Below are 12,295 nucleotides of genomic sequence, written 5' to 3'. Positions count from 1 at the left end.
CTGGAAGAAATAGCATGAAACTGAGGGAGAATAATAAGTTATGTGTTCTTAGTTATGAGGACACATAAGAGAATTTCTCTTTACTTTTGTTAGTTATAAAATTCTTGGCAAAATTTCAAGTTAAACATTATCTAAAGAAGAATACAAAATATAAATGTCAAACCAGAGAAGAAAACTTCGAGTAAAAAGAAATCAAAATAAGCCTTCAAACTAGACTATAACTCACTATAAATTAAGAAAATAGTGAAATAGAAAGTACACAAAGTTGAAAATAAAAAACATTTAAATTGATGGAAACTATTTCAAATATATTAATAAACACTTATTGCAAATGGGCTAAAGTCTAAATAAATATATAAAAGTAAAGACATAGTTTATTGGAAAATATCCAGCTATGTCTGGCTATCATGTATGCACATACATAAAGAGCCCTGAATAGTTGAAAATAAAGAGATTTAAGGATATTCTAGGTAAGTATTAATAAAAATAAGGCTCACATGGCTATATAAATATAAATATTTGCTTTTTCACACAAAATGTTAATAATGCAGTCACTAGGTAAAGGCAAAAGAATTTAGCAGGAGGATAGAACCATATAAACTTGTATGTTCTTAACATGATTGACTTAAATATTTATAGAGCAAAAAATGATGTAGAGAGCAATTCAATTTCTGGTATAGGTGAATAAGTACCTAATGGATCATCTGTCTCTCAGAGGGTAACTCAGACTGAATTTAATATAAAAATAATTAGAATTACCTTGAGGTTTTGAAGAGTGAACTGAAACTTGCAATTTCTGGAAGACTGTCAAAACTTCAAAGAAGGATGGATGAAAAATGACAGCTAAATAGGTATAGAAGTTTCTTTTGGGGATGATAAAAATATTTTAAACTTAGATACTGGTGCTGATTGCAAACTGTGAATATACTAGAAACTACTGAATTATGTGCTTTAAAAGGATGAACAGTATGGATTGTGAATTATGTCTCAATAAAACTGTTATACATATATTAAAAAATATTCAAAGACAAGACCAGCATAGAGTGAATTTTATCTTCCTTTGATTTATACTCTGAAGTTAGAACTCAGCTATCACACTGTATGATAAAACTCATTTTCATAGTCTCTTTGACCAAAGGACAGAAGATGGAATTCAGGTAATGATGGCTTCTGGAAAGTGAGTCAGTATGTTTTGAAAAGGAAAGTCATAGATGTTTAACTCACAATCTACTTATAAACTCTACTCATGTCTAATTGACCCCTGATGCAAGCATGGAGCACACAACATTGTTAATAAAACTCAAATTGTCAGGATGGACAAAAAGGAAAGTTCCAACTACATGCTATAAATGAGAAATGGTTTTTAAATATAAAGAAACAGATGTTTTAAAAATAAATAGAAGGAAAATTAGATACCATACTAATCAAAAGAAGAAGGATGGAGTGGTTATATTTATATCAGATAAAATTAAAAAGTAGTTTCTGAGATAGAGGAATATTGCTTATAATAATAAAAAGAATAGTACTAAGACAAACTTAGAAGACTTGTACTACTAATTTCAAGTTGTATTATAAAACTATATTAATCAAGACAAAGTGGTATTGGCAAAAAGATTGTTAAATAGATCAATAAGCTAGATTAGAGAACCCATAAACAGATTCTCACTTTTACAATCATCTGATTTTTAACAAAAGCACAAAATCAATCCTATGGAAAAAGGAACACCTTTTCAACAGCTGCAGTGGCATCATGAGGTGTCCACAAAAAAGAGAAAACAAACAAAAAATTGACCCTACCTTATACTGTACACAAAAATTAGAGATTAATTTAACTATAAATTAAACCAAAGCTTTTAAAGTAAAATATAAGATGGAATCCTAGTGATATGGAACTATATGAAATTTTCCTTGGGAAATTACATAGGAAAATAAACAATATTTTATTTTGCTGTAAATGAAATATTAGATCTCATCAAAATTACAACCTTTTTTTCTCATCAAACTAAACCATTCAAAAAAAATTAAAAGCCATATACTGGAATAAAATTACCTATAAATCATATATCTGACAAAGATGTAAATAGTTATGATGTAAAGTATAAGGTTAGAACACCTACAAATGTATATTAACGAAACCTAAAAATAAGCAAAATTTTAAGATATTTTCCAGTAAGCACATGAAAAACTACCCAACATGATTAGACATTGGGCAATGTAAATTAAGACCACTATGAAATATTGTCTTATAACTACCAGAATTACTAAAGTGATGAGGATTTGAAGCAACTGTAAATTTCATAGCTTGCTGGTGAATGTGTAAAAATTAACACATCTTTAGGAAAATTTTAACCATTTCATATAAAACTAAATATAAATATTTAAACATTTTAAACATTTCTTATAAAACTTATCCCATACCCAGCAATTTCTCAGGCAGTTATTCAGAAAATGGAAAATGTATTTCACAGTAGATTTGTACAAGAATTTCATAGAAAGTTAATAGCCAAAAAAGTGAAAACAATTTTGGAATCCATCAATAGGAGATTGGAAGGATGCTTAAGTAGAAAACACACAGCAAACTGGATGACTTGCAAAACCTTATACTAACTGAGATAAGCCTTAAACACAGAACAAATACTGTATGTTTCCATTTATATGAAATTCTAATAATAGATATATATATATAGAGAGAGAGAATATAAATGAGCATAGATAAATGATAAATCTAGAGGGTGAGTATACATATACTCTCTGTCAGATTCTTTCAAATTTAATAAATGCTTGAATATTTCCATAATAGAAATTCTTATAAATTGATAGAAAAATAAATATATTTACTATGACATAGATATTTCTATACTATATGTCACATAGGGGTTGCCACACAGAATTAACAAAATATTTGGTTCTCATTTTTATTCTTACTTTACCTATAAGCAGCATTTAACATTGACATTAACATAAACTGTAGTTGGCATACTTTACTTGTTTTTTAAAAAACCCACATGCTCTTTTTTTAAATCATTTTTTATACTAAGTTTATTGAAGTAACTGATTAATATAATTATAAAATTTTCAGGTTTACATTATAATTTGACCAGATAATTGCCAAATATTCAAAATATACAAAGAACTCATACAACTCAACAATAACAAAAAAATCCAATTAAAAAAAGGGCAGAGAACCTGGACAGACACTTCTTTCAAGAATACATACAAAGGGCCAACAGATACATGAAAAGATGCTCAACTTCACTAGCTATTAGAGAAATGCAAATCAAAACCCCAATGAGATATCATCTCACCCCTGTTAGAATAGCTATAATCAACAAGACAAGTAATAACACATGTTCTTTTTACTTCCTTTTTGACCTTATCTTACTGAAACTTTCTTAATTTCCTTTGTTGAATTATTTCATGTTTTTGACAACCATTAGACTGTTCAGAAATAAGAATTCCTCTTCTCTCTTCTATTTACAAACATTATCTTGGTAAACTCACTTAGTCTCTTGCTGTAAAATACCAGGCATGTGTTTTCAGAGTTGTATATCTTTTGACCATACTTCTTTATAAACACCAGACTTCTCCTGCTTAATACCTCCATTTGAAGGTTTAATTATCATCCAAAACTTGTAATATCTAATACTGAGCCACTGGTTTTTTCTGAAATATTCTATATCTATAGTTCTTCATTCTTCCTTACTTAGTTTTTTTATAATATCACCCTTCCAGTTGACCAGCCAAAAAATATTAGAGTTCTACTTTATTACTTTCTTTTTCTTTCATACCTAGTTCTATCCACAGAATATTCTAAAACTCTATCTTCAAAATATATTCAGAATCTGGCCACTCATTTCTATCTCTGTTTTTAGGATGCTAGTTCTAGTCACCATCATTTTTGCCTGGATGCTTAAACTTGTCTCATAATTGCCTCCCCTTCCATGAAGTTCATTCTCAGTAGAGCAGAATAAATCCATTGAAACAGAAAGCGATTATGTCATAACTCATCATTTCATTTGAATAAAATCCAAAATCTTACAAAGTAGTTTAGCTCCATATCTCTTCTGATTTCATCTGCTATTGCACTCCGGTTTGATTGCTTCATTTCAGCCACAGGGCCATGCTTTCTATTTCTCAAAATGACCAGGGATATTCCCAAATGAGAGAATTTCTTTTGGCTTTTTCCTCTGTCTGGAAAGAATATCTGTTTGGCTCACTTCACATTAATGACATCTGTGTACAAAAGTTACCTTTTAATGAGGCCCACCTTAATCACATTAAATAGTGTTATAATTTATCAATTCCACACCAGCAAATGTTAGTGATACTCATTACCTCATTTTTTCCCTCATGTGATTTATTATCTTTAACTAACATTTATCCATTAATTTAGTTGTTATATTAATTATTTCCTATCTATCTTTATAGAATGCACACTCACTGGGAGGTAGGATTTTTATCTATTTTCTTCATTTATGTTTTCCAAGCATAAAGACCAAGGCTCAGGATATAGAAGGTATCATTAAATATTTAGTTAATACTAAATTTAAACAGAATAATTAACATAATTGACCGATAGGTCTATGTGTTAACAAAATAAAATAAACTATTGAAGAGTACACATAAGAACATAAAACATACATATATATATATATAAATTGAAATAAAACTGGATCACTGAAGAAAGTTCATAAATTTAAGTAATTGGTATCAGTAAATCACATGTTCTGACCATAAAAAAATTTAGATAGAGATAATAATGAAGAAAGACAAATATATAACATAACTGTACATTTGGAAACTCATAAACATAATTGTAAATAATGAATGAGTTAAAGAAAGAACAGCAACCAAATTGTAAAATACTGTAATCTGTGCTATGAGGGAACTTTACAGTTCTGAATATTTACATTTCTAAACATCATAATTCCAAAAAGAAATAATAATCAAATTTTAAAATAATATGAGCTGTTTCATGAGGAAAATGTGTAGTCTTAACTGCTAGTAACAGAAATATGAAAGATTAAAAATGTATTTTTAATTTGCTTGTTAAGAAGTTACAAAAATAATGACAAAACAGTTTAGTACCTATATTTTTTCTATGTATTTTATTGTTTAAAGTCTTTTATTGAGGACCTCAGACTTAGAGAGGATTTTATGAATTTGACCTCAAAGGCAAGGGAAGTAAAAACAAAATTAAATGAATGGGGCTATATTAAACTAAAAAACTTCTTCACAGCAAAAGAAATCAACAAAACAAAATATTAACCAACCTAATTAGAAAATATACTTGAAAAGATGTTTTCAATAAGAGTTTAAAATCCAAAATATATAAAGAACTCATACAACTCAACAATAACAAAAAAATCCAGTAAAGAAAGGGCAGGGAACCTGGACAGACACTTCTCCCAAGAAGATATACAAATGGCCAACAAATATATGAAAAATGCACAACTTCACTAGCTATTAGGAAAATGTAAATCAAAACCTCAATGAGATACTACCTCACATCTATTAGAATAGTTATTATCAACAAGACAATAATAACAAGTGTTGGAGAGGTCATGGGGAAAAGGGAACCCTCGTGCACTGCTGATGGGAATGTAAATTGATCTAGAAACTAAAGAAAACAGTATGGAGGTTCCTCAAAATGTTAAGAATAGAATTATTATATTACCCAGCAATCTCTCTTCTGAGTATCTACCCAAAAGACATTAAAACATTTATCCATCAGGATATATGCCCACCCCCGACATTCATTGCAGCATTATTCACAGTGGCCAAAATGTGGCCACTCTGCAGGTGCAGTGCTAAATCACCTATAGAGAACACATAGATAAGTGATTGCCACTGTATTCCAATAAAACCTTATTTACAAAAACACTATCCAGAATTAGTAGTCCATGGACCATAGTTTAACTCTGGTTTACATAATTATGTTGAAATAACTGAAAGAAAAAGAACCTGAGAATCTATTCTACTTTCGATTATATTTGATTTCAATTTATAAAACTGATATGTACAAAAGCATTTTATTACACTTTCCTGTCTTAATCATTTATTACCTTTTAATTTCTATCTCACATGCATCTTCCTTCTGACATGAAATAACTTAGATACTGCACTCCTGCTTTTGAAATACTCAGCACATTTCCAATCAAAGTATAATTCCACATATCAATTGACAAATTATATAGACATGCTCTCATGATCTCTTGTGTATTCACTCATTATATATGATGTGAATATCCTACCATATTTATTATGTAAACCTGGTAAATGTGTAGCATCTCCCTATGGTAAAATGTCAAGGGAAATAGTGGTACATGAAATTCACATTGATGGGGCCTCATAGTACTGCACGTTAGCTTGTTAAACAAATGTGAGGATTTATTCCCTGTGTTCCATGCTCATAATATAGTGCTTAAGGAATGAAAAATAGAATAAATGAAACCAGTATAAAAGCCTTCAGGATTTTTTTTTAATATTTGCACCTTGTGGACTTTACTTCTTTTAGGCAATGAAATCTCAGATTTATTTGGTTACCCTTAGAAGAAAAGAAATTACTGTGACATTCCCAAAACATTTGTGATTGTATCCACAGGCAGCTTTAGAGCCTCTACGTCATTAAGACTACGTTATGTAGCTACTGTTGTCTGTTAAAGTTGTGGTATACACTGCTTACAACCAGTTGTTCCTTTCTTATACCATTAACGAACTGCTTAGAGTAGATCATTTGTTGACTTAAATCCACACACATTATTTATGCCACTCAAACAATAAATATATTTATCTGTAAATACTCCTAATGTGAATTTTGAATAATATGCCTTACTTCTGACAGAATTACATTTCAAGTTACAAAATCTGTTCTTGACAAATGATTTAAACTACTATTGAATATTTATATCACTATGTATGACTTTTAACAGTGACTGGTTAAGAGGATTTGTTTTTTCCTCCATGTGACATGGCATTATTAAAAATGTTAAAGCAGTATCAGTCTACTACAGCTGTTGATTATTCAATTACACTGCTTCAATTTTAGGCATTTAAAGTGAATGTCATCCTCTTCCTAAATAAATAATGATATTTTCATCTTTGAATTTTATTCAGGCAGGTATTTAACATGTGGTTCACTGATATACCTGTGTGTATTTTAGCATCCTTAAATCCCCTAAAATTATATGCACGATCTGCATGTGATTTTTTTTCTTGTAGATAAAAAAAATCTATAGATATCAGTAAATTAAAAAATGGAACACATGAGCCCAAGTTATCATTAATAGAAAAATGATTGCTATGATGTTAGGATTGACAATATAACTTTTCCCCCATTTTTCTTTTTATAATAATAAAACATGTTTTATCTTGATTGTGATAATTTACACCCAAATTATTTTATTTCTGGATTGAAAGCCTTTTAATTGACATTCAACATTATTTTCTTTCTGAATTAAAAGCCTTTAAATGATCATTTAAGACAGATAATTTTCTTATCACATGCAGAAAGGTATAAAATGATTTCAGAAACATAACAGCATAACCATGCCTTTTGTTAAAATCAGTAAATAACATTATGTGACAAATGAGTATGTTGTAAGACAAAATTTTTCATTATGCTTTTAATAATGACATGTGACCCTATAATATAGGACAGCTATAAGGAATTCTTTTCAGTCTTATCATGTAATAAAACTTTTCAAAGGTCTGTGCCAGGGCACCGTTTTTCTCCCCCTCACTCCCACCATATACCATTTATAAAAGCCCAAACACATTTTTGTTAGATGCTTGATTGATTTTGTCATTTGGATGGCTTTCTTCTTCAAAGTATTTTTAAGCCACAAAATCCAGCCTTTAGAGCATATTCATATAGCAAATAAGCCTAGACTAGGCTGGAAGGGACCTAATAGGGCATATTTATAATTATCCTTATATATCAAATTCATGTTAAAAGAGTCCTGGTTCAAAAGAATGAATAAAATAAAAGACACTTAACTTCTTGTAAATTTAGTTTCATCATTTATTAAACCTCTTCTAGTTTGAAAATGCTATGATGTTAGCTTCAAGAAGGTCTAGCAAATGAACCATTAAAACAATACTGCATTGATCAGGATAATGCATTTAACAGGATGTAATGAGTATTAGTAATTCTATCTCAGAAGAATCAAACTATTAAACACCAAAGGTCAATTTCAGTCATCAACTACTCAGATATTCTCATTTCAGTTACTCGGTAAATTTATGTGAGCAGAATCTGGACCTGTATACTTGATTCAATAATCTTGTACAGGAACACATTTTGGTACAGTGTCTAATGCTAATGAGGCAGACAACTCATCATTTCCACCAGGCTTATTTAATTGACCTAAGAACAGTCCTCGTTAAATATAATTGGAAGGATGATCCACTCCTTAATTCTACAGAGCAAGAGAAGCAGTATACTCCAGTAGAGGTGGATCAGAAACATGAATCTTCTAAAGTGAAAAAAAATATGTAAGTGCTTTCAAACTGAGATGATCTACTAAAAAGGAGTAATATAACATCTTGTTTTTAATTATTTCAAAGCACTTGAGTATGTATTCGATTTGCAATGTGTATATATTTTATTTATAGACCTTTATTTTCCTTTTCTTTATACGACTCATACCAAAAGAATCGACCCCTCCTTTTTCAGTGAAATGGCACACATAATCACTTATATTTAGAAACATGATATGCTATAACTGTCAAGATTTTAGAAATAAGTTCAAAGATCCTAGTGAGAAAATTGCCTCCATCAAAATATATTTAAAAATAAATATGTGCAATTAATGTTAAGAAATACAAATATAATACAAAGCACCTTCTGAGGAAAATATTGCAGATGTAAGAGGGTTGTCAAATAAGAGAAATAACTAAAACATATCTTCTCTTTGCTATCATTATGGTCGGTTAGGAAGTCCTTTTAGATCACTTTTACTGGAATAACTATCTAAAATTTTTGTCTTCATACTAGTCTTTTTTACTCCCTGTACAAATGAAATGATTTCTTCTTAAAAATTCTCAAGAAATAAAAAGCATACCAAAAGAAGTATTCAAGGGACAACATATTTGTTTTAGGAATAGTATAATTATCAACCATAATAAAGTAATGAAATACATGGGCATGCTTGAAATGCTTCACAAAAGATAATTACAATAGCAATACTAAAACCTTTATCTTTTTTTTTTTTTGCATTTTAAAAATTATTTTATATTAGGTTCAGGTATACAGTATAATGATTAGATATTTATATCATTTATGAAGTGATCTCCCCAATTACTCTAGCACCCACCTAGCACTACATACAGCTATTACAATAATATTGACTATATTCCCTGTGCTGTACTCGAAATCCCATGACTGTTTTGTAACTACTAATTTGTATTACTAGTCATTTTTTAAAAAACTTTGAGCTTTGTGGTTTATTTTCTTGAGGTAGAAGGTTTGAACAGTGTTCATATAAATAAATATATAAATTGAAAATCTAAACAATTTACATTTAAAAATCACATATCTGCTTATTGAAGAACACTGGCAGATATAGAAAAGAAAGATAAAAGAAGACGAAAGGGATATTTTTGTACAGGAACTGCCATTATAATTAAGCCTTTGAAAATGTAAATGCATGAAGCAAATATTTGAGTACTTTTGCTTTTCACTCTGAAATACAGTTCTCTCTTTTGTGACTTTCCAGGGGACCTAGAGAAAAATTTAATTATTTTACAATATTCTTTAGATATTTGATTTAAGATTTTTAAAATAGAAAACCAAGAAAATTGTCACTATGATTAAATAGTTTTGTTCAAATTACTAAGACTAGTATAAAATTTTATTTGGAAAAAAGTCTTTAAAAATAACTGATTTAGTTCAAAATTCTCACTTTATTTGAGAAAACAGAAATGCAATAATTATGTGCCTTTCATTTCAGTGCTTTCCCCTAATTTCAGAGTTACCTGTGATTGAGAATCTGATGATTAGATAAGTAGAAAGGTATATCTAAAGAATGGTCCCCTTCAAATCCTAACTAAATTAACTTGACTCTTTAATATAAGTCATAATTAGCCTGAAACACAACTATTCTTGACATAAAAAGATATGTTTTCAAGGCTTTCCTGTGGAGACAGAAAACTATTTCATTTAAACCAGGTGTATATAGATGTATGGCATACTAGATTCTCTTAGAAGAATGGTAGTACATAGAAGTTGAAATTTTAGGCTATAAAGATAAGTATTATGTGTTACATTGTAGCATAGATTCCAGATATTCTTTTTAGTTAACTTAATATTCTATTGGTATTAGTACATGAAAAGTTCAGTTCCCCAGCAATATGAGTCCAATAAACACTTAATACCAAATGAGCTGCATGTTCAGTCAGGATTCAAGACCGAAAGAAAATGATATAAAGCATAAACAAAGATAATGTTCATCAGTTCATTTAGAGACAGGATATGGAAGTTAAAGGGAAAGATTAAAGCTTACTGGGCTAAAGCCCTGGGATTTTGTCAATTTTCAGGCTTAAGTGGGATGAAAGGAAAAGTAACTAGTATTATTGAATACTTATTATGTGACAGGTGAATTATACATATATATAGAAACTGGGTGCCAATCTATAGTTGGCTGCAAATTCTTCTTCCTCTATAGGAGAAAAATTATCCCCTGTTCTGAGTGCACAGTGAACTTCCTTGTATTGCTTAAGAGCATGTGTTATATGGCATTTGGCTAGCCCTACTAGTATATCTGACCCCTGCAGTGAGAGAACAGGATCTTCACCTATATCCAGAGAGGTGTGTTCGGTCCATCACTTTGAGTCAGCTATCAGTAGGTGCCTGCTGGTATGAGAGACTCGTACAGACTACAGACACTGATATCATTGTATCTCTCCTCCTTTCTGTGAATAAGCAGTGTTCTACCAGTTACTCGTGATTTGGCTCTTCCATGGCTACTCCCAATCCATAGAGAGTGATGTGAACCCATGTCTGTGAGTTCCTCCTTCTAGTGTTTGGCATTGTTATGATTTTTGCTACCCCTCCACACAATAGGAATCCTAACCTAGAATGGTAGCTACATCTTTCTCCTCTAGTTTTATGTCTGCCAGATCTAGTTGGTTTATTGTGTTGTTCGAGTCCTCTGTTTTCTTACTTATCTCACGTCTGGTTGTTCTATTCATTATTAAAAATAGGATATTGTGGTCTCCAACTATTATTGTAGAAATGCCTATTTCTCCCTTCAATTATGTCAATGTTTACCTTATATATTTTGATGATTTCTTCTTGGTAACATAAGTGTTTATAATTTTTATATCTTCTTGACATATTTAATATTTTATTAATAAATAATGTCTTTTTTGTCTCATTAAATTTTTGATCTAGTTTATTTTGTCTTAATAAAGCCACACCTATTCTCTTTTGGTTACTATTTGCATAGAATATGATTTTTTATCCTTTTACTTTCAAACTATTTGTGTCTTAAGATCTAAAGTATATAGTTGGAGCATGTTTTTTTTTTTCTTAATGTGTGTTCTACCAACTATAACTATAATCCAGTTATAGTTAAATTAATTACTGATGAATAGAGGCTTCTGTTGTTAATTTGCTATTTGTTATTTTCTGTAGCCTTATAGCATTTTTTGTTTTGTCTCTCATTTCCTGCATTACTGTCTCTTTTGTGTTTAGCTGAACTTTTTCTAGTGAAAGTTTTAATTCTTTTCCCATATAATTCTTTTGTATATATTTTATAACTATTCCCTTTCTCATTATAATGGAGATTACATTTAATGTTCTAACAACATACATTCTGATTTGAATTTATACCAGTTTAATTTCAATAACAAACTACTGATTTACTGCTTCATCCCTACTGTTTTCAGTTAATGATGTTAAAAAATTACATATTTGCATATTGTCTGTCTTGAATCATAAAGGAATAATTTTAATGCATTAGTCTCTTAAATTATTTAGAAAAGAAAATGAGGAATAACAAACCAAAGTTATAAAATACTAGCTTTTAGGCTAATAGTTTTTGAATGTGTTACTTTCTTAACTCATGTAGAAAATAAAAATTAGTTATAAACCATTGTTATAATAATGCTAGCTCTATAATTTCCCATGTATTTACCTTTACTGAGATTTTTATTTTTTTATATGGCTTTTGAGTTACTGTTTAGTATTCTTTCACTACAACTTGCAGAAATATCTTTAGAACTTCTTTTAGGACAGGCCTTGGGATAATAAACTCCCTCAGGTTTTATTTATCCAGGAATGTCTGAATTT

This window comes from Rousettus aegyptiacus, unplaced genomic scaffold (genome assembly GCF_014176215.1).
Source record: "Rousettus aegyptiacus isolate mRouAeg1 unplaced genomic scaffold, mRouAeg1.p scaffold_m13_p_10, whole genome shotgun sequence".
Classification (NCBI taxonomy): Eukaryota; Metazoa; Chordata; class Mammalia; order Chiroptera; family Pteropodidae; genus Rousettus; species Rousettus aegyptiacus.
Note: the sequence above shows the minus strand (reverse complement) of the source record.